Below are 23,017 nucleotides of genomic sequence, written 5' to 3' on the forward strand. Positions count from 1 at the left end.
GAGCAATGCTGTGTCCCCTGGGGCAGAGTGATGAATGAGTTATAGCTCAGAGAGACAGACACATTCAACTACAAGGCAAAATGGAGGATTCTCTGACTTTGTATTGCTTGAGAGGGGAGGAGGGCAAGAAAAGAGGGTTGGCTGGTTGGTGGGTGGGTTGGGTTTTTATTCATTTGGGGTTTTGTTCTGTTTTGTTTTGTTTTTCCGAGACAGGGTTTCTCTGTGTAGCCCTGGCTGTCCTGTGACTCACTACAAAGACTAGGCTGGCTTTGAACCTGCCTCTGCCCCAAATGCTGGGATTAAAGGTCTATGCCACCATCCCCGAGTTAGAATTTTCTTCAAGTCCTGGCCCTGTTTAAGCTTAAAAATATTTTTTTTTTTGGTTCTTTTTTTCGGAGCTGGGGACCGAACCCAGGGCCTTGCGCTTCCTAGGTAAGCGCTCTACCACTGAGCTAAATCCCCAGCCCCTTAAAAATATTTGGAAAGGGGGACGAATAAACAATGGTGAATGAAATAAACACAAAACGTGAGAAAAGATAGGAAATCCATATTCTCACATACACTGAGAACTCTGGCAGGGTGGGAGTATGGGAGCTGAGTTCCAAAGTTGGGTAAGAGATTGCAGACTGAATTAAGGAAATGTAAAACTCAGGGCTTCTTACAAGAGATACGCTTACACATTTTCACGGGAAATATGAAGTCTCAGAGACAGGTAAAGACAAATCAAGAATACACAAGCCAGATAAAATTAAATAAAGCAAAATTCAAACCCAATAGCTTTGATGTCCTCTCTAGGCAAGCTGTGGTTTTGCAAGTAGTGAGGTCTGAATCTTTAAAGAAAGAATAATATAGAGACACAAATATAGTTTCAAGTTACTATTTGTGATCTTAAAAGGCTCCAAATGGTGCAGTGAAGAAAGTAAAATACTGTCTTTTTACGGCATCCAGGTCTTCTTGAGGCCACTAAAACTAAACTTGGTGCCATTTCCTCCATACCCGAGTTTGTGCTGCCACCTACAGACTCGATCTCAGCATAGCAGGTTGACGTTAATGCTTGAAGCCCTCGCTGACCACTTTCATTACACGCTCTGTGTTGCAGATGAACCAAAGCGAATGTCCACTGTCCACGAGTATAGTGTAGCAACGTCAGATCTGTTCTCCGACTGACTGAAAATATCTCAGATAATTAGTAATAGCTTCAAAAGAGTGCGGATTTGTGTTCTTATGATTTTTTTAAAAATAATCTCAACGGCTGGGCTTTATTAGGCTAAGTTAATTAAGAGAGGCAGCTTTCACTGTGGCGAAACACCTAAGAGACACGTTAGGAAAGGATAGGTTTAGTTTTCGTTCACATTCATAGTTGGTCATGGTGGGAGAGGCATGGTAGTGGGACCACGCCTGTCTGTGGTGGCAGAAGCCTGAAGCAGCTGCTTGTAATACGGTGCTGATCACTGGAAGCAGGGAGCCTGTAACTCTCGGGCTCCACCCCTGGAATCCTACGGCCATCACCTAGGCCTCATGCCCAAAAGGTTCCAGAGCCTCCCAAATCATCTCCACCAGCTCCAGACCAAATGTTCAAACATGCGAACCCATAACGGCCATTGCATATCCAAACCTTAACGGTCCTCCCTAGCTGCCATAGCCTCACGGCCACCTCCTAAGGAGAAATGTCCTCAGCTCGACTTCAAGAAGTCCCAGCCTTACCAGCCCCTGTGTTATTCAAATATCCGAATCGAGTCTCTTCTGAAATAGATCTAAGTCTTAGCCACGAGGCCCCGTTAAATCAAGGCTTCCCAAAGCTGATTGCACCGGTGTAAACATACCCATTTTAAATAGGGAGAACAAGAGCATAGAAAAGAAATACTAACTAAAGAAACGCTGTAGGACAAACACTAGTCCGTCTGCGGTGAATCTGACCTGTGGGGTTCATGGAAGGGGCATCTGGACAGTGCTGCATCTGTAGCTCCGTGACCGGAAGCACGCGTGGTCTTTCTCTTGGGCTGGCTCCACTGGGCTCAGCTTTCCTTAGGATGCATTCTGTATTTCCTGCATCTCTACCACATGGGGTGGCCATTGCAATTTAGGCTCCAGTTTCTCAATGTTAGATCCCAAACGCTGTCACTGTACGGGGAATTACCCACATGACCCTGCAAACTTTTTTGCCATCCCAGGCAGGAACCAACCTGCACGTTAGCCAGGGCCAGGACATTTTGTAAAACTCCTCCATTTTGGGTGAACTGTGGCATTTCCCATAACTATGGTAATTAGCTCCGCAAAGTAACTCGTTTCTCTATATTCTTGACTGTCTTGCTCTAGGGACCCCATGTAATGGCCAGCCTCCGGGTATGCTTATCAATTACCTGACATTCTTTTACTAACTCATTGGTTAGCCCATAGCCAATAGTGGGGCCAGCAAAGGAGACTTCAACTTCCTCCAGCCTCCTCTCTGCCCCATTACTACCTCAGCTTGTGAGCTCTGATCTTACAGAGGCCCCTCTGCAGGCTTTCCCCCCAAAATAAGGGCTTGCGCTGTCTTAAGTCATACATTCTCTTGTGTCTGTTTTTCTCGCTAACCTTTCACTTAGTTACAGCCTCGTATCATGTTGCATTACTTAAGGCAGCTGATAGAAAGACCGAAGGCAGAAAGAAAGAGAAGCTTGCCCTGACCTTAAGCCAATGGCCAAAATGCTTACAGAAGATGGGATGAGGCTGCCTCATAATGGCGGAACCGACTTCCAGAGTCCGCAAAGGAAGCTGGGAAGTGTGGTCCTTCAGCAGGAAACTATCATATCTCTGAGCTCTGAACTCCTCTCTCTTAGAGTCAGCCCAAGAAAAAGTCCACTCGAGATTCAGGCCTTGAGCCTATGAATGCAGCACTATTGAGAGCTAAGATCTGAAGCAGCCTGACGGCATACTCACCTTGTAGTGAAGCCTCACCTGAGTCAAAGGCCCTTTCCTTTTAAAAGCTTATGAAAGCGAGGGGTTCCCTTGGTTCTGTGGGTTGCTGATGGATCTCCTGTCCCAGCATTCCTGCTGGGAGTGGTAGTTGTTGTTAAAGGATGTTTCATTTGGAATCGACCTGGAACCATGGTGGGAGTTCCAGGACCCCCTTACTTCTGCAGTCTGCATTCAAAAAATAAAAAAAGCAAAACAAGGCTAGGACTTGTATATGAAAGAGAAAATACAATATTCATTTCTCTGATTATGAGTCACTTTGTTTAGCAATTTCCAACTTCATCCGTTTTCCTGACTTTTTCATTTTGCTTTATATATGACTAATATTCTATCGTGTGGTAAACATTTTCATTATCCATTGATTTGTTGATGGGCATCGAAGCTAATTCTGCTTCCCGGATATTATAAATAATGCAGCAATAAGTGCAAGTGTCTCTGTGGTGGGATACAGAATTCTCTGGGGATGTACCCGGGATAGCATAGTCATACCATTTCAGGAACAGCTCTTGCCAGACCCTGAGATGCCCTTGCACACTGACTCCCAGAATCGCATGCTCTTCCAAGCCTTTTAGTTCAGCACTTGAATTCCATCAACTCTACTCCTCACTCCTGAGTGATGGAGGACCTGAGCTGTGCTTCACAACAGACACGAAAGGGTTGAGGTACCACTTCCACAGGGAAGTGATGCTGAGGATAAATACAGTGGACACCAGCATTTGCCTCATGCCCCCTGTGAGTCAGGCGCCTTACCCCTTACCACATTTACCCCCTATGACAGTGAGATAACTGCCTCCATTGTCTAATTTACAAAGAAATCTCAGAAAAATCAAATAGCTTTTCCAGAAAAGTAAAAATAAGTATATATATATGTATATATATATGTGTGTGTGTGTGTATCAAATATTACATGTTATACTCTATGCTGTCTCTATGGCTATGTGCAGGCACATGCAAACATGACTATTAGGGAAGAAAAGTCGCAGGTGACTTCTTTCTTTGTTTATGCTCCTAGGCAACTGTCAACGCCATTGTTTGATCATCATCTCCTGGCCACTCAGGACCTACAGAGTCATCTAGAAGAGTCCAGAGCTCTTTTGCTGTGTGTGTGTGGAGGGGGTAAACCTGGTGAAGGAAGAAGTGGGGTGGAGAGCAAAGTGCCACAGGCTCCTGGGACTCCTTGAAGAATCGTGATCCACTGTACACAGTGTGTGATCTGATGTGTCTCCCAGCATAGCAGGGAGACAGCACAAAGGACCTGAGGCTGGGGGTGGCTCCTCTGTCTTTGTGGAATCTCCATGGGGGATTGGACCCTCCCCTAAAGGCGCATGGACAGGTGAGTCAGATTTGGCTAAACAACACAGATTGCACCCTGATTTGCCTTTGAATACATAACCATATATATACATATGTATATATGTGTATATATATATTTGTACAATAAACAATAAAATTAGATCTGTACTCTGAAGCTAGTCTCAGGAGTCTGAACTGTGGGCATCTTCCTGGGCTCTATCTTCACTCCCCCCTCCCACTTCCTGGTCCCTATTCCCACATTTTGTTCCAAATTCTATCTCAATTGGCAAGTGATTAAGAAAGACTACATCAGGTACCATGAGGTGCTGAGAAGAAGGTATATTCTTTTGTTTTAGGGTGAAATGTTCTATAGACATCTGTTAAATCCATTTGGTTCATAACTTCTGTTAGTTTCACTGTGTCTCTGTTTAGTTTCTGTTTCCAGGATCTGTCCATTGGTGAGAGTGAGATGTTGAAGTCTACTATTATTGTGTGAGATGAATGTGTGCCTTGAGCTTCAGTACTGTTTCCTTTACAAATGTGGGTGCCCTTGCATTGGGACATAGATGTTCAGAATTGAGTGTTCATCTTGGTGGATTTTCTTTGATGAATATGAAGTGTCCTTCCTTATCTTTTTTGATGACTTTGGTTGAAAGTCTATTTTACTGGATATTAGAATGGCTACTTCAGCTTGTTTCTTGGGATCATTTGCTTGGAAAAACTTTTTCTAGCCTTTTACTTTGAAGTAGTGTCTTTGTCACTGAGGTGCAATTCTTATATACAGAAAAATGCTGGGTCATGTTTACGTATCCAGTGAGTTACTCTATGTCTTGTTATTGGAGAATTGAGTCCATTGATGATGAGAGATATTAAGGACCAATGACTGTTACTTCCTGTTTTGTCGTGTTGTTGTTGTTGTTGTTAGAGGTAGAATTATGTTTGTGTGACTCTCTTCTTTTGGGATTGTTGTGAGGTTAGTTTCTTGCTTTTTCTTGAGTGTAGTTCCCCTCCTTGTGTTGGAATTTTCCTTCTATTATCCTCTGTAGGGCTAGATTAGTGGAAAGATATTGTGTAAATTTGGTTTTGTCATGGAATATCATGGTTTCCCCATCTATGATAATTGAGAATTTTGCTGGATACAGTAACTTGGGCTGGCATTTTTGTTCTCTTAGGGTCTGTATGACATCTGCCCAAGATTGTCTGGCTTTCAGAGTCTCTGTTGAGAAGTCTGGTGTAATTCTGATAGGTCTGCCTTTGTATGTTTACTTGACCTTTTTCCCTTATGGCTTTTAATATTCTTTCTTTGTTCTGTGCAATTGGTGTTTTGATTATTATGTGACAGGAGGGATTTCTTTTCTGGTCCAATCTGTTTGGTGTTCTGAAAGCTTTTTGTATGTTTATGGGCATCTCTTGTCTGTGTTGATAAAATCTACATATGATGCCATTGCAAGAAACACAGCCCATTTGTTTTGCCCTCTGAAGCCCAGTTTCCTTCTCTTAGGTGATGAGGAAATGAGACCAGACTGAGGCCCATGTCAGATCTCCTGACCAAGGGCTTAAGAGGTATTGAGCCCCGAGTGTCCACATCACTTCCAACTCTCATGTCGATAAATGCTGGGATACTCTCAAGTATCAGTGCTAATACCATGTCACTTGAGATGATTTCTAAACAAATTTGTGTCTCTGCCTATGTGAAACTTTCAATTTCATCAGTTATAAATAGTGGTTGCTGGCAATTTATTCTGACAAGTGTTTGGGCAGTTGTCCGTGATATATTCATTTTATCCATGGGTTTGTTATAGATCATGACTTAAATTAAGTAGTTAAAAATATAAATACTAATTGGACGGTGTGATGATTAATCTTGACTAGATTGACAGATGCCTGAAGAGTTAGTAAAGCGTGTTTTTGAGGCTGCGTGTGAAGGCGTTTACAGAGATTGGCATGTGGGTCAGTGAACTGCGTGGGGAAGACTCACTGTGAATGTGGGTGGCCCCACGAAGCAGGCTAGAGGCGCATACAAAAGATAAAGGAGCTCATGCAGAGACACGTCCACTGCTTTTTAAAGCAGGAGTGCTTTTTGATACTGCGATTGCCTTGGACATCAGGCTCCATTCTTGGGCTGCTGAGTGGGGCCTCCCATCAGTAGCTTTCAAAGGAAATACCAGGCTCTTAGCCTCAGACTGGCTACATCATTAGTTCTTGTTCTGAGGCTCCTAGCTTCTTGAACTAAATAGTTGCCATCTTCCCCAGCTCTCCAGCCTGCCGACAGCCATTGCAAGACCACCTAGCTACAGACTTCTTATCTGTAAGCCCGTATAATAAATCCCTTCTTATAACTATAGATACCCTATTAGTTTTAGTCCTCAGGAGACCTCTGACTAATACAGTCATGTTCACCTTCCTAATACGTGGCCACAGATTTAAGACATCTGTCTGATACAGACATATTCTAGATTGGAAGTTCAAGAAGCCCCATCCCCAAGTTTCCTTGGTCATGATTAGTGAGATCCTACCAAGAGGTAGGTAAGATACCAGATTTAGAGTCACAAAGAGTAAGTCAGAGTCTAGGCGGGGACATAAACTCTCCCCTTCTTCACGAGACCTGGAGCCAGGCTCACATTGTCCTGACTGGAAATGGGGCCATGCCTCTTTCTTTGGAGATACCAGCCTTTTGGAACCACAGGGTTCAGCAGTGATGTTACCTTCCAATCCTGTTATAATAAAACTCAGACACACAGCTCACAAGAAACAAAATCATCACCTCAGAACCTCACCGTTAGGGCAAGGCAAACTTGCCAGACATTAGAGGAAAAGATACAAAAGTAAAAAAAAAGCACCTTCAGTAGCTAAAGAAATGTCATTTTAAAATTTACAAAAAGATGTAAAGAATAAAAATTCTGACAAAGTGTGTAAAAGCAAAACTTAAAATGTATTTTCATTTTCTACTGAAGACATCCGAAGGCTATGTGTGTATTTGGAAGACACAAAATGTCACATGGAGTCAGTCATCACCTTCTAATGGAACCGTCTGAATGCTCGGCCAAAATCCCCCCTCAAATTTCAGGCACATTTCTAATGCTCCACAGAGTTCCCTGAAACCAGTCGATATTTGCCACATGGCCAACATGGCCCATTAATTTGTTCTGTTATTGAGGGATGTGTTTCGCAAGTGATTCCTTCTTTGAGGTAGGAGAAAAACCTGCTCATGATGAGTTGATCTAGGAGAGTTAGGAGGTAATCTAGGATGGTGTGGCAGGCTGTACACTCGAAAGAAATTTCCCTCAGAAAACTTCGTTACAGAGAGAGAGAGAGAGAGAGAGAGAGAGAGAGAGAGAGAGAGAGAGAGGCAGAGAGAGAGAGAGGGAGGGAGAGAGGGAGGGAGGGAGGGAGGGAGGGAGGGAGGGAGAGAGAGAGAGAGAGAGAGAGAGAGAGAGAGAGAGAGAGAGAGAGAGAGAGAGAGAGAGGAGAGAGAGAGAGAGCCTGACTCTCAAGTGTTCACTTGCCAGAGTAAATCAGTAAATGGTTCGTGAAGAAGATCCTCACAGTGTCCTTCCTTTCAAACCGGAATCATCCAGGCTGGTGAGATGACTCAGGCAGTAGGGATGCTTGCCTCCAAGCTGAAGACTTGAGTTCAATCCCCTGATCCTTTATGGTGAAGAAGAGAAAAGAGATCCAGCTCCAACAAGTTGTCCACTGATTTCCTCACGCATGCTATGGCAAACACACACAGAGATGGACACACAAGTAACTAAAGAAACAAAGAAACAAAAAAAATAAACAAATGTAGTTGTTTTTAAAATCTGGAATCATTTTTAGTCTCCCCAAATTAATAATTTTCTTGTATATTTGCTAATTTCTTGAATATTTATTAATGATTTCCTTACATGTTTTATGGTTCTTTGTTCATTAAGAAATATATATTTAGATAGAGATAGTATAAGTTTTAGGAAACTTGTCATTTTTTTATATGTCCACTTATTTATTGTGTGTGCTTACTATGTGTGTGTGCACCATGGCTCCCATGGTGTTGGCACTTTCTGGCTGTGCTGTCATTGCAAAACCAGTAACATTCCCAGGGCAAAAATGAAGTTTTCAGTCAAAACATTCACTCTACTACAGAATCCCTCAGTCTGTACTCATCAGAGAAGTGACCCTCAAACTTTTAAAATTCACATTTACACATAACATCAAAGCATTGTCATCTCATTAAGAAACTATAAAAAAAACTCCAATTTGTTGTATCTTTGTAAATATTGACGCTTGGACTTACAGAAGGTTCCTGATTTACAGTGGTTTGCTTTCAGAGTGCTATAAATGGGAAGTGCTGTACTGTTAGTTTTGATGCTTTCCCAGGTTGTCTAGAAATGGTAAGACCCTTGAGTGGTGGCAATTTTGGTTGTCAACTTGACACACTCAAGAAGAGAGTCCAACTCACTGAGCAGCGTTCATCCCTAGAAAGGTGGGCCAGAGATGTATAAGAAAGGTGTCTTACCATGAGCCTTGGATCAAGACAGTAAGCAGCCTTCTTCCGTGGTCTCTCCTTCAGTTCCTGCCTCTAGACTTTTGCCCTGACTTCCCTCAATGGTAGACTTTAAGTCATTAAGCCAGATGAACTCTCTCCTCCTTAGATTGCTTTTAGATCGGATGCTTTATCACAGCAACAGAAAAACAAACCAAGACAGCTTGTGGCGTTGGTCAGGATTGAGTCATAGTCCCTACCAGCCACTGAACATGAGGTAGAGAGGAGAAAGCAGCCAAGATTCAACAATGTACTGCTGTGCTGCTGAGAAAAGACTCCTGGTAGGCAGAGCCTGAAAGTGTATTTCCAAATTATGCTGTTTCTGTTAGCTGTATCCGTGATAGCTGTATCTGGACATAACATCATTGTATGTTAGGGAGCATGTGCAATACTATCAAGGCATAAATACACACACACACACACACACACACACAAACATACACGTAAATACTGCATGAGGGTGTCATTTTAATCTACCAAATGTATGTATGGAACACATCTTGTCTGAGCATGGCATGGTAACCACAGGTGTCTTAAAATGCAGAAAGAGTGGGGCTAAAAATGGGCATGAGCCCTTGGTAGGACAAAACAGGTCAGAGAGGAGAGCTCTATTTATCAGAGATGAACCAGCAAGAGATGCACAATTCTTAGCAGCACAGTCTCTGAGCTGGCCCCTCTGAATGAGCACCCGGGTGACAGAATGAGTTGGGAATGAGCAATGTGACCTAGGGGACAGGTAAAAGCTCCTTTTCCCACTTCTGGACCCAGTCCACCACCCCAGGCATTTGAATTTTCAAAGCAGAGAAAGCATTCAAATGATTTGCATGCAATGATCACCTACACCTTCCGCTCTCAAATATAGCAGCTGTTCCCCCATGCCACCCAAATGATTCCTATCTTCGAGAAGATGGAGAGTAGCCCCAGGATTTTGTGACCTCTTCTTCAGCTGTGTTAGCAAGTGGTGTCTCTAAACACCATAACTGAAAATCTGCTGGGTGTTTTATGAGACTTTGTTTTGATTTTATGTGTGTGAATGTTGCACCACATACATGCTGGTGCCCAGGAAGACCAACCAGAAAATGGAGTTGATTGCCCTAGAACTGGAATACCAGACGGTTGTGAGTTACCACGTTGGTGCTGGCAACTAACAAAAGCAAGGGCTTGGTCACTGAGTGATTGACATCCCAAGCCCAGAGCTCAGAGCCTTCGCAAACAGGGTCTGAGAACCTAAACTCTTTTGTTCCAGGCTTCTGCCACATTCAAGGCACCAGTTCCTCACCAGACATTCGCCTACAAGTACCTTAACCTCAGACTTCCCAGCTCCATGGCTGTGAGTGATTAGTTTCTTTAATTTACAACTCTTCCTGTCTGAAGAAATTTTGTCATAACAGCAAAGACAGACTAAGATAATTTATCACTGAGAGTTATTTTCAGAGACTCGAGAGTTGGCTCAGTGGTTAGGAGAACTTGTGGCTCTTGGAAAGGACCCAAGTTCAATTTCCAGCACCTATCTGACTGTCCACAGCTGTCCGAAAATCCAGTTTCAACGGATCCAGTGTTCTTTTCTGGCCCCTGTGGGTACCAGGCACATATGTGTATTACATACATACACACAGGCAAAACACACATGCACTTGAAATAAAATAAATACATTTTTCTTAAACAGTAGAAATCTCCATATATATATATGTATGTATATATATATATATATATATATATGAACTAAATAAAATTGCAAAGCAATGGGGAAGACAGAGTCCCAACTGGACATCTCTTGTCACCAAATGAAGCTTTCTGTATCAAATTTGGGTTACATCCAATTGAGTGATTGGCCAAAGGGTCCCCCACAGGAATCCCCAAATAACACAGGCCAAGACTATGTATAGGCTGTTCTCCACAAACTGACAGCAAAGCCCCACTGCTACAGACAATATCTACACAACTCATTCAATACAGTGCTGTTGAGCTGATCCCTACGTAGAACCCATGTGGTCTAATGTCTTTGGAACAGGAACATGCTCTGTTATCAAAAGAGAAACGTAAGCGCCAAGCTAGCCACAGGCCCTTTATCTGTAACAGTGTGGCAGCTGGAAAATGATATTAACTTTTGCATGTTGACCAGAAGATTTTAGAGTCCAAGATAACAAGTAAGCTAGGGTGGAGAGGGATTAAAGGGGGACAGAGAAGAGATGGAGAAGAGCAGGCCCCCTTCACTGAGGGGGAGGGAGGTAGAAACAGGACATTAGGAAGTTAAGGCTCAACGAATGTGGTTCTTGAAAAACAGATGACAAGTAGCCCTTGTCAACGCTCTGCTTGACCTAACAACCCCAAGACTGTGGTTGTTCCCAAGAGGACAGGTTGATGAGGAAGAACTCTTGACAATATCTGACAAGATGTTGAAGGCACTAGGCAACAGTCTGTCCTCTAAAGCCAATGTCTCCTGAATCATGTGCACTTAGTAGGACACTGTCGCTTATTCTACATTAACATGTGGGGTTTTAGACCCTGTCCCACATCAGCTGACCTGGAATCGATATGAAGAAAAAGACCTAGGAAACTGTTCTTATAACAAGAAATATGTATATGTGATATATATTATATTTATAATATAAGAAAATTAAGTACTTAATTATACAATATTAAGTATCAGCAAGCCAAAGTTGATATGTAATATTGTTGTCTAGCTGCTACACTGTTACATATATATGTGTGTACCGCGTGCATGTAAATATATACATATATATATACATATATAAAACAAGCTTATATCTTAAGCACATGATGACTTAAGAAATAAATGCTCTTCCTGGAGATAGTGTTTCTATATCTGGATCTAGTGGGAAGGAAGCATCTTACCAAGTAAAGCACACTTAAGTTGTATCTTCTGACCTCAGACATTTTCATTGTTCTCATTTTATGCTTCAAGATTCTATAATCAGTACTATAACAAAAAAGAGACATGCGCGGCCTAATTATATAACTTTATTAAAATGCCATAGTGCATATTGATATGGCGTCCACAAGGCTCTCCTATCATAAACCTGGGCAAGTAATTTAGTTCAGAAAGCACTCTAAAACACTGAATTTCTTTATAGGTCCGTTCTGAGACTCCATTTCACAGTGTTAGTAAAGACTACCCAAGTTGAACTGATCCTGCCTTTCCATCGTGTCCCATCCGCCAGAAATTTAATAGAGTTGCTAATTGAATCATGGCTATTATGCTAGACCTTGAAATTAAAAGAGGTATATTCTCATTTTTATTAATCCTGAGTTAACTTCATGCTAAAATATTATTGTTTACATAACAATAACATTAAATAAACTATATTTAAATATAAATGTTAGCAAGACTTTTTATAACTTAAGCCAACCAGCTGTCATTTCCTTTTCTGTATTTTATTGCATTTATTTATTTTTTGTTAGAATAGTATAGATTGTGTAAATTTATTAGAGTGCTTGATAAAGTCTAAGGGATAATAAATATAAATAACTTCACTGTCTGCAAAAAGCTATAATTAGTAATTTATATTTATTGTCTTCATTTCTATGCACATGGAGGTTTTCTTTTTATAAAACTGGAATGATACACTATGAATCAGCATCTTTGTTTTTAATTTAACGTAATTACAGCTATAAAAGTGGTTAGTTAAGTCCTTAACATTCTTGGCAAGCATGATATTTTATTTATTAATTCTTTCAGGTATAAGAAAAGTATATTGGTTCCTAGTTCATTTTCTATCATGCAGTACTGTAGCATGTGTTTATGCTTATCCAGGATTGCCCTCTCAAGCGTGTCCAGGAGTAGATGTTCTAGATCAATGAGAAGAACACGTGAGCCTCTGGTGAATCACTGAATCACTTTTGAGACCTATTCTTTGTTAGCTTCTTGGCCTTTTGGCTGACATCAAGTGTAGAAATGGTCTCTGGGTCATTTTTAATTCTCTAACCTCCCAAGGACATCAATGAAGCTCACCAGTTATCTTTCAACAGATCTCCTTTCCTTTTCCTTCAGACCTCATTCAAGGGAGGCCATTTCTCACATGGCCGTCCTTAGAACCTACTCACCCCACAGAACCTATTCTGGGATCTCAAAGCTATCATTTCCCTTCCTTCCCCTACACTTCCTCCTCTTCTTCCTTCTCTTTCTCCACCTCCTCTCCCTTTTCTTCCTCCCCCTCCTCCTCTTCCTGCTCCTTCCCCTCCTCCTCTCCCTCCTCCTCCCCCTCCCCCTTGCCCTTCCTTATTAGGTTTTTGGGGTTCACTTTTTCTTCTAATGGTTTTATTTCCTTATCTTGGGTTACTTTTCTCTCCCTTTTAATGATCCACAGGCGTTGATCTCATGAAACACAGCTTTGCAGAACTGGCTTCTGTAGTCATATCTCGTATTTAAAATGTCCATGTCCTCGTCACCACTGTGTTAGAAAACCAACATTTCGGCATCCATAACAGAAAGCTACCCAAGCTTGGCCCAGACACGTCACAAAGCTGGATGGACAGCTTCACGGGAACCCGGCCCTCTGCCTCCTTTGCCTGAAGGGCTGTTCTTTTATTTCTCAATAGATGCAGTCACACTTCCTATCATGATACTGGCACCTAAGCTCTTCCCCCATGCTGGTTTCTGCTGTCCTTCCTCTTTGCCACTGTTTCAAGACACCCCCCCCCCCAGCCACACACACTCCAGGTTCTGCAGCTCTTATTCCTCTCCTCAGCTTTCCTATTCTTTCCTTCTGACCAGATTCTACAAACGCTTTGAGCTCAGCCAAGGCCCTTCACAACGCCTTGCCAACTCTTCTGCTTACAACAAGCCGCTCTCGTCAGCGGTACCCATAGAACGCTGCTTTATCTGATGCTTCCAAATGTGTTCCCTTCTGAGCCAGGGTGGCGCAGTCGATAACAGATCAGAAGAGTTCCTGACCCTCTGAAGGAACCACGCCAAGCCTTTCAAGTGTTCACCAGGACTTTCTTTTCTGTCTACATCACCCAGCCAAGATACCAGCCCGCCCCTGAGCTCAGAAGATGTCTGTGGTATGAATGGATTCCAAGCAGATGACACAAAAATGAAGAAGATGGGAGAACGGTCGGGAGCCACCCTCTAGCAGACGATTACATTTATATGCATTAAAGATGGACTCTGTCTTATGTGTTAGCATAATGGCCTAATCATTTCCATCCAACAGTACAGATAGATGTGTGTTCTCATTGTCTTAAAAATAGGTCCATGATGACCGTGCAGGATTAATGGATGAAATGCAGGATTGGCGATTAAAACTGGGATTGTGGCTATAGTCAGCCTTGGGAACAAGGAACTCTCAAGAAGGAATATTCAAAACCTGACTCCCAAGATCCTGTAAACCAATTAAACAATAGCGAGATGAGCTTCGCTAGGACAAGGGAGACCCTGGCTGACATTTCCAAGCCAAGCCTGGAGATTGCTGTTTGTCCACCCTGAGAAGCTGAGGTGCTGCTCACAGTAGGGGGCAAAGAAAAAACTGCTTATGTGACACTCAAGTGCCCTCTGGCCCCACGTGTGGGAATTTCTTTTAAAGGTCTTAGTATATGGGACGACAGAATGGAAAGAGATCGATTATCTACTGCAAGCCTAATTATAGCTGCAACTGCGAGTGCGAAAGAAAGGGTCACGTGACACGTTCAACACACGAGCTTGGAGCAGGAACAGTTTCCAATGACAGCCACCAGGTGGCAGAACAGAACGCAAACCTCTCCGCAGTAGAGGTCAGCCCTCACTTCCTCTTAGGTGAGCCCTTTCTTTTAAGGGAAGACTCAGTGTTGACGCTATCACTAGAGATCCAGACTCTGCAGTCAGCATTCAGGACTTGAGTTTGTGTCCTGTTGATCCTGAGTCACACTCCGCGGGCCTCTGCAGGTTCTTCATGATCATTCCTTTTTCTGTCAAAAGGATGTAATAGAACCTAGTTTATACGGTTATTTCAAAGACTAAGAGAATTAACGCGCTGAAGTTGCCTTAATTGGTTATATCTGCCGGCTAATCTTTTTGTTTGTTTGGTTTGGTTTTGGTCTTATGAGACAGGGTTTCTCTGTGAAGCCCTGTCTATCCTGGAACTCACTCTGTAGACCAGGCTGGCCTCGAACTCAGAATCCACCTGCCTCTGCCTTCCAAATGCTGGGATTAAAGGTGTGCACTACCATATCTGTCAAGTAAGCCAGGTATTCCTACTACTAAAAGACAGCGGCTGAGACTGATGTCACAATGACACATAGGGCAGAGACGGATGTGAGTCAGTCTGAAGGCTGTCCATTTACGATCTTACTAGATTTTTACATTTGATTTTGCATCATGGTTTACATTTGTTTTCTGGGGATAAATAAAGATGAAACACAGTGTCAGATTATTTGGTACTGACAGAACCATAAACTTCTACTGTCACATGTTTCTTTTTCAATATTTGGAGAGTGGATTTAAAATTCCCAAGGTTCCTGTTTCCTAAAATGTTTTGTAAATATCAGGCATTCTGTCAGGCTTTGTCCAAAGGCGTGCTATTAACACAGAGACAGATCTTAAAGTGCCCGAGGCACAGATGACGCTCAGAAAATGGGTTCCTGTAACTTCCCAGTCTGACTTGTCAAACAAGGGATCAGGAATATTTCTCAGCATAGAATGGTCCAGCCTATGGAAATAAATTCAGGAAATGGTCTCACAGTGGCAGGAAGAAAGGAAAAGGGCAGAAAGTTACTAGTGGGCCTCATGAAACAAGGTGAAAGAAAAAAACGACTTTGAGACTCAAAAAGCCTGACAAATTAGGTATGGATTTTGATTGATGCCAATTCAAAATGCCTGCTGGCGTATCAGAAAAGCACTTTCTAGAAAATTTGGAGAAAGTCAGACTAGGATTGTGGCAAGTATGAAGGGTGAGTTTGCATCCCAGAGCCACATAAACCAGACATGGGGATACGGCCTGTGACCTTAGATCTTAAGAAGTAGAATCAAGAGGATCAGGAATTCAAGGATGTCCTTGGCTACTGTGTGTTTGAGGCCAACCTGGGCTACATAAGAAAGTGGTGAGAGATAGGAGACTGAATTAAGTACTATTCTGTCTTGAGACCAAAGGAAATACCAGCTCCCTCTAATCTCATGTCCCAGGGGCAGCAGGCACTGGAAAGTTGTGCACTTAGTCAGAGACGGCCAACCCATCTCAGCGCCCCACCCTTCAAGCTCAGAATCCAGTAGTCTCACTCCAACTGCCACACGGAGCTGACTCATTGGTCCCAATCACCCCATGAGGCCAGTGCCACATTGGCTGGATTCTCTTATCTCTACCCAACACTGCAGAAGTACCCTTCTGGTATAGTTACACAAACCTGCAGGCTCAGTGTTCCGGTAGGCTGAGGCAGAGTCACAAGTTCAAGGCCAGCTTGAGCCTTATTTTTCAACTCTGTCTCTTTCTCAGAAACAAACAAAAAAAAAACCAAAACAAAAAGCAAATAAATACAATAAGTTGAAGCACAAACCACATGCACACACATATGTACATGTGCACAGGCACACATGTATACATACATATGTATGTGCATGTTTATACATATATGTTTGCATACACAGATGTGCATGTACACACATGCAAACACATATGCGCACGCGCGCGTGCGCACACACACACACACACACACCACACACACACCTGCACATGCGCAAACCAAACTAAAGGGAAAGGAGTGGTTTCCCAAAGCACCCAAGCATGAAGAGAGGTGTTAAATCAATGTGTAATAAATATTGCATGTTTTAAATCTAATGCCATCTTACTGTACTCACACAAGAGCAGACTCTGGCCCTGGAGTTCTCAGGGCTTCTATACCAGACTGCACACACAGCCATTTTTAGAATTCCTCTGTCACATGGTACACTCAGCCCTTGGGGACAAGCATGTGACATTCCAAGTCACTTGAGACTACAGCTGTCTTACAGTCACTATCTCATTGGGAACTATTTTGGATCCCATGCAGCTGCTGGTGAAGCCCAGCGGAGTATATCTGTGCACAGCAGTATGATGACAGAAGAGTGGGGACAGTGAGTGACACAGGCAGAGATGGGGCCCCAGCCCCTGGGGGAGCTTGGGAAATGTAAGTGGAAGGACATGATAAAGCTAAATCCATGTGTGTGGTGGAGTAGGTGTAAATCATAAGAGCATACGGAGGATTAAATTTAAGTGGAGTTTTTGAGTAACATGCAGCCTACAGTTGAGATGGAAACACGATAAACATCTTTGCTAACACGCAATCATGCTTCTTTGTGTATCTTTTTTCGCCTTTCTTCTTACTATTGCTATCATTTATTTTGAGATGATTTCAAATACAGAAAAGTTGCAAAATTGTTTTGAAAATAAATGATAACGTTACTCACTCAGAGCCTCTAAATATCAACATTGTGTTTCATTTATATTACCCTCGCTCACTCGCTCTCTCTCTCGCACACACACACACACACACACACACATGCACATACACAGACACACACATGTACATACACACACACATGCACACATGCACACACGTGCACATACCCACACATTCACACACACATGCATACACATGCACATGTGCACATACACAGACACACACATGTATATACACAGACACACACATGCACACACACATGCAGCACACATGCATACACATGCACATACACAGCCGCGCGCGCACGCACACACACACACCACTGCAGTAGCATCATCATCTGACCTGATTGCCTATAAATTACATATTTGATGCTTCCTCCTTTCTGAAAACAAGACCCACTTACCCACAGCTACATTCAATTTTTTCAAAATTAGAAACTTGGTGTTAATACTATGGTAGCATTTGACCCACAGGACACAGTTAATGTAATCATTTGTCTCCCTGTCACACACATGACATACCTATCTACGAATATCTTCACATACACACATACACACACACAGAGTCTGGTCCCGCCAGATACTTGCCTAGGACGTTTCCTTCTGGGCTTGACAGTTTAAAGACTTCAGATCAAGCATTTGGTGTCACAGTTGCGTGTTTTCAGTTTCCCTCCTGACTGGTTTCCTGTTACGCTCCTGTGTGAGGAATAACACGGGGGTGATGTCATGCTTTTTCCTTACAGCCTCCTGTTGAAGGACATGTGCTGCATCTGGTGAGGTAAATTTAGTCTTTTAAGGTGGTATCTGGACATCTGTTCTCCTACAAAAACTCCTACTTTACCCTTGGCAGTTAACCACTACAGTGGGGACGAACTAGACACGATGTCCTTCTACTCTACAAAATTTCACGTGCTGATGTTGCTATCCCCAATCCTGCTTGCCCGGTTATAATGATGGCTTCCCAGAGGAGAAGTTTGAATCCCTCCATCCCTCAGTTACTAGCTGGCAGCCCACTGTTCTCTTCAACAATGTTTTGATATGTGTTTCTATCTATATGGCCCTCATGGATTCTAAGTTCTTGTTTCCAGAGATAGTCAATAGCAGCAGCTTTAACCTGTCACCTCTCTTTGTGTGCATGCATGGGTGTATGTGTGTATGCACATATATTCATATGTAGGTGTACAGCAGCCAGAGATCAACCCCCATCATCCTCTGCTTTATCTCTTGAGGAACAGCTCCTAGAACGTGACTATTTGGCTGGACAGTGGTTCTCAACCTGTGGGTCATGACCCCTTTGGCACACTTCTAACTCCAAAAGTATTTTCATTACAATTTATAACAATAGCAAAACTATAGTTACGAGGTAGTAACAAAAATAGCTTTATGATTGTGGGGGCAGTCATCAGGACAAGAAGGAAGGAAGGGTCACAGCATTAGGAAGGTTGAGAACCACTGAACCAGACCATTTTTATCTGGGCAGAGTTCTGGGGATAATCTTGTCTCTTCTTCCTCCTCCTCTTCCTCCTACTCCTCTTCCTCCTTAGAACTAGACTGCAGGTGTGCACCACAGTATCCACCTTTTCTTTGTTTTCTCTGAGAACTGCTTTATTTGTATGCTTGTACGCAAGCGCTTTATGAAATGAGCCATCTCCATGGCCCCAGGATGTATGCCTGCGTCATTCCTGGTAACGAGTTCCAGCAGCCTTCGATGAAAAGTGATGTGTGTGTGATATAAACAGGGTCTGGAGAGATGGCTCAACTGCCCTGCCAGAGGGCTCGTCCCACATGGTGACGCACAATTGCAGTTCCAGGGGATCAGACACTCTCTCTGGCCTTTGTGGGCACTAGGCATGGACATAGTACATACACACAGGAAGAACAGTATTCTTAACCACTGAGGCATCTCTCCAGCACCTGTATAACTTTCTAAAAAGTTAAGATTATAGATTTGGAGATGAGCCTTGTAGGTAGAGTGTCCCAATGCCCAAAGTTCAACTCCTAGCTCCTCAAAACAAATGAACAATAAAATAAAATATTTAATTAAATTGTAAATTATATAAATTATAAATTAAATAAACAATTTAAAGTAAATTAAAAATTAAGTTAATGATAAAATTTTCTTGTGTGATAAGCTTTTGAACATATTGTTTTTACATACTATATTTTGTGTGAACTTAAAGTTCAGCTTCTACTTTTAGATAAATAAATAGCACTTTAATAAAATACCCTTGTAGATCTCGCAACAAAAATTGGTGTTTTCATATATAGGTACCCAGAAAAAGACGGTCAATAAGTTGAGGCCAATTTTTTTCTTTTTTTTCAGAGCTGGGGACCGAACCCAGGGCCTTGCGCTTGCTAGGCAAGCGCTCTACCACTGAGCTAAATTCCTAACCCCAAGTTGAGGCCAATTAACGTGTGGAAGGGCGAATAGATTCTGGTACGCAAATGGAAAGGAATATTTTTCAGCAATAAACAGAGATCATTTAGCAATATACCTGGATAAATCACTATTCATGAAAATCACGATCACTGAGTAAAAAAAATAAAATAAAATAAAGGGAAATTTAATTATTTACAGTTAATTACTTACAATTTAACCTGTCTGAAATTAAACCAAGATTTATTCTCTATGCTAATTGTTTCATCAGCTATATATGGCATTTTATCATCATATTAATTTATCACCCACATTTATTGAAGAGGAAATTATGAAAACAGGACATATAGACCCTCACAATCATGGACTTATTTAAATATTGTACATAAAACCTCTAACAATAAGTCAAATAAGCTTAGCAGGCTATCAGGTAGCCTCATGGTAAAATATCCATCAACCATAAGCTCAGTCCCAGGTTCGATTCCCCCCCCCAAAAAAAAAACCATAAAACTACACAGGTGTAAACATTAAACTGCAGAGGGAATGCATGTACCGCCACACAATGATCCGTTCTGTGTGTTTTCAGGCATTATCTGTCCTTTTATCCTTCAACGACAAAAGAGAAAGTCTACAGATGCAGACCACGAAACTCAGGCGGTTTCTGTCTAGCTCCATCCAGCTGGACTTGCCTCGGAGTTCTGCCATCACTTCAGGGGCCCTCATATAAAAGCATCTCATCCCATAAATACATAAATAAACACTAAAAATAAAAATCCTCTCATAAGTGCCTTACTGTTTGAAGAAACAGGCACTCTAGAACTTAACTCCTTGGATCTGGAATGAACCATTGATAACATAATGCACTTTCAGCGTCACTAATGGGCGCTACAGCTTGTCAAAGCCGGTAGATTTCTGTAGGCATGCGTCCTCTCAGCCCTCTCCTCCCCATGCACGCAGCACTTGAAGAGTCTCTGTAGGAACTAGCTGTGCTGATTATTTTTAGTGAAGCCTCCTTTCTTGAAAGCCGTGCATTCCAGAAGTCTGATTCAACCGAGCTTAGGTCATAGTCTATGAGTCTAATGGAATTACAACAGCTCTGAGTCCAGCTAACATTTGGGTTGAGAATGTCTCCATGTGTTATTTCCCCAGCGTGATGCTGCTGGGGCAAGGGGCTGGAACGTTTAAGAGGTGTTACCTGCTGAGAGATTTTCTGGTGACTGGTGAAGGCTCTTGGAGGAGATGACAGGACCGAGACCCTTCTTGGCTTTCACTTCCGGCCATGTGCTGAATGGCGTTGTTTTACCATATGTTATAACTGTGGGATACACCTCACCCCCAAAGCAGCAGAGCCTAACAGTCACAGTCTGAAAGCTCCAAACTGTGATCTAAAACAAACATGTGTTCTCCTTGATGTCTGGTAGATCCAGTTTTGTTACAGAAGCAGGAAGTTAACTAAACCGGAAGCTCTCTTCGTTTGAACCCCTCTCCTACTGATGAAGTGGGATCTGACCATTTTGGAAGGTGTAGCCCTCCTGATTGCTTTGAAGCCTGAAGAATTTGGGCAAGAGGGAGGAAAAAACAGTGGGGGAAAGCATCACCGTTGCTGGATTAAGAAAGAGGTAGTGTGTTGGCCCTGAGCTACTCCTAACTAAAGCATTTAAGACTGAATCCACCTTCCTGACCTTCATCCCTACTTCGGCGGCATTCAGCACTGACTCGCTATCTGATGTAGACACATGACTGCGTGTTCAGGATGCACTCTGCACGCCTGTCTTTTGAACACTTACAGCAGATCCCAGAAGGCTATGACTTAGGAAGCCCTGCAGGCGATTTCCGATGTGTGCTAAATGCTAAGAATTGCTGTAACTGATGGTTATTGTTCTAAAATCTCAGCAAGAAAGTTAGGTTCGGGACAAAGACAAATGCATTTATCAATACACTCACGGCTTAGCACTCAATACCTGGTAATTGAATGGATAAGAGACTCGAATAAAGGCATGCACACTTCTAAGTATTAAACAAATGTTCTGGAAATAATTGTGACAGCATCCGACTTGAAGTGTGAGGGTCCCTGGTGAGCCAGCGCCAAAGTAGCATTGACAAAAATTCCCTCCTCTCCCAGAAATGAAAGGGTAGCCACCAGAGGCCTGGACTTCATTCTGGAATCTTTGTAGGATTCAAGTGTGCCAATATATAAATGTATGTTTGTTTTTCTGGTGGAAATCAGAATTTGTTTCATTGCAAAGCAATTTGAAAAATGCAATACAAAAACCATATCTTTTCTAACCACCACCATCAGAATCTCTTATACATGCAGCTTTGAATATTTCTCCTTCAATTATGATACATAAAACAAAATCGATATTTTCCTTATAAAAGTAATGCAGATTATTTGGAAAATACAAAAAGATATTATGAGGAAATAGCCATACCAATAATTTCATTGTTCAGAAATGTAAATACCATAGGGGTTTTCCCTCTAGTCTCTGTTCCTTCTAGTTTCTTGATTTTCCCTGGACAGTCAAGCTTCTTCTTATATAATTATTTTTCTACTGTGAAGCTTACAGAGTATACTCAGTGCTACCCCACAAACCAAACTTCCAGAAAATGTCATACACTGGGCATAACTCTAAAAGTCAAGACTTAAAACCTGTCCTCCAATTTAAGATGAACACATTAGAGGAGGGGCAGTGTAATCTTCTGAGGGTTTGGAGTTCTCATAGTGTAAAAACTCTGTTCCAAGAAAAAGCATGACATCCTCTGGCCTTTCCCTACACACAGTCACAGGCAGTCCATCTGCTCCCCCTGACCTTAAGCGATGCTTAAGGCTGCACCAGACTCACACACGACCATCCATCTTGCTGTGTCTCTTACTGTGTCCTCCAAATAGTCATTTGAAAATGGATACCACAGAGGCTCCTGCACGCCTGCCTCGGGGCTTTCCATTAAACCTGTCTGTAACATTCAGTCAGCAGCAGCAGGGGAGAATCCTGTGGCTTTTGCTCCCACCTCTCACTAGCTCTTCGAGGAGGAGGAAGGTGATGGTGAGCAGGAGACAGGCCACTCAGATAAGGCTGGTGGTGAGAGGGTCATCCAAGGGGCAGGCATTGGTGGGTCTCTCTCTGGTTTTTTATTTTTGTTTTTGTTTTTTTTTTTTTTTTCAAGAGAAAGCTTTCGGTGAGTGGCCCGGGAAACTGAGTGAAGCATAAAGAAGTAGAAGGTAAAGTCCATGCTCCCTGATCTCGAGTTATCTCTGGTAACGCTCTGTCTTGCTTCATCTTGTCTGTGCATGGTCTTCACATGGTTAAGAATACCACATAGGAAGTTTGCAGCCTCATGTTTTACTTACGATCGCAGCAGAACCGTCTGTGTGGTCCTGGAAAGCATCAATTTACGGACATTTCCTGTAAAGTGCTTAAGGTATGAAACTCTCCCTCCATCATACCTTGTGGTTGCTGGGACCATCCTTAGCCAGGTTTGGGACAGACGATTGGGACA

General features: G+C 42.5%; 2 long non-coding RNA genes across 4 annotated transcripts; one reads left to right on the forward strand and one right to left on the reverse strand.

The window, feature by feature from the left end:
* Positions 1–861: 861 nt before the first annotated feature.
* LOC120097469 (uncharacterized) lies at positions 862–4,106 on the reverse strand. 2 transcript variants are annotated; one of them, XR_005494886.2, is made up of 3 exons: positions 3,445–4,106; positions 2,938–3,123; positions 862–1,167 (listed from the first exon to the last, which is right to left on the reverse strand). It is a non-coding gene; the product is annotated as an uncharacterized LOC120097469 (long non-coding RNA). The 2 variants fall into 2 exon arrangements; XR_010058424.1 differs by having other exon boundaries at positions 862–3,123.
* LOC134482392 (uncharacterized) lies at positions 4,040–14,734 on the forward strand. 2 transcript variants are annotated; one of them, XR_010058422.1, is made up of 2 exons: positions 4,040–4,288; positions 13,648–14,734. It is a non-coding gene; the product is annotated as an uncharacterized LOC134482392 (long non-coding RNA). The 2 variants fall into 2 exon arrangements; XR_010058423.1 differs by having other exon boundaries at positions 4,152–4,288; positions 13,506–14,734.
* Positions 14,735–23,017: the final 8,283 nt, after the last annotated feature.

This window comes from Rattus norvegicus, chromosome 16 (genome assembly GCF_036323735.1).
Source record: "Rattus norvegicus strain BN/NHsdMcwi chromosome 16, GRCr8, whole genome shotgun sequence".
Taxonomy (NCBI): domain Eukaryota; kingdom Metazoa; phylum Chordata; class Mammalia; order Rodentia; family Muridae; genus Rattus; species Rattus norvegicus.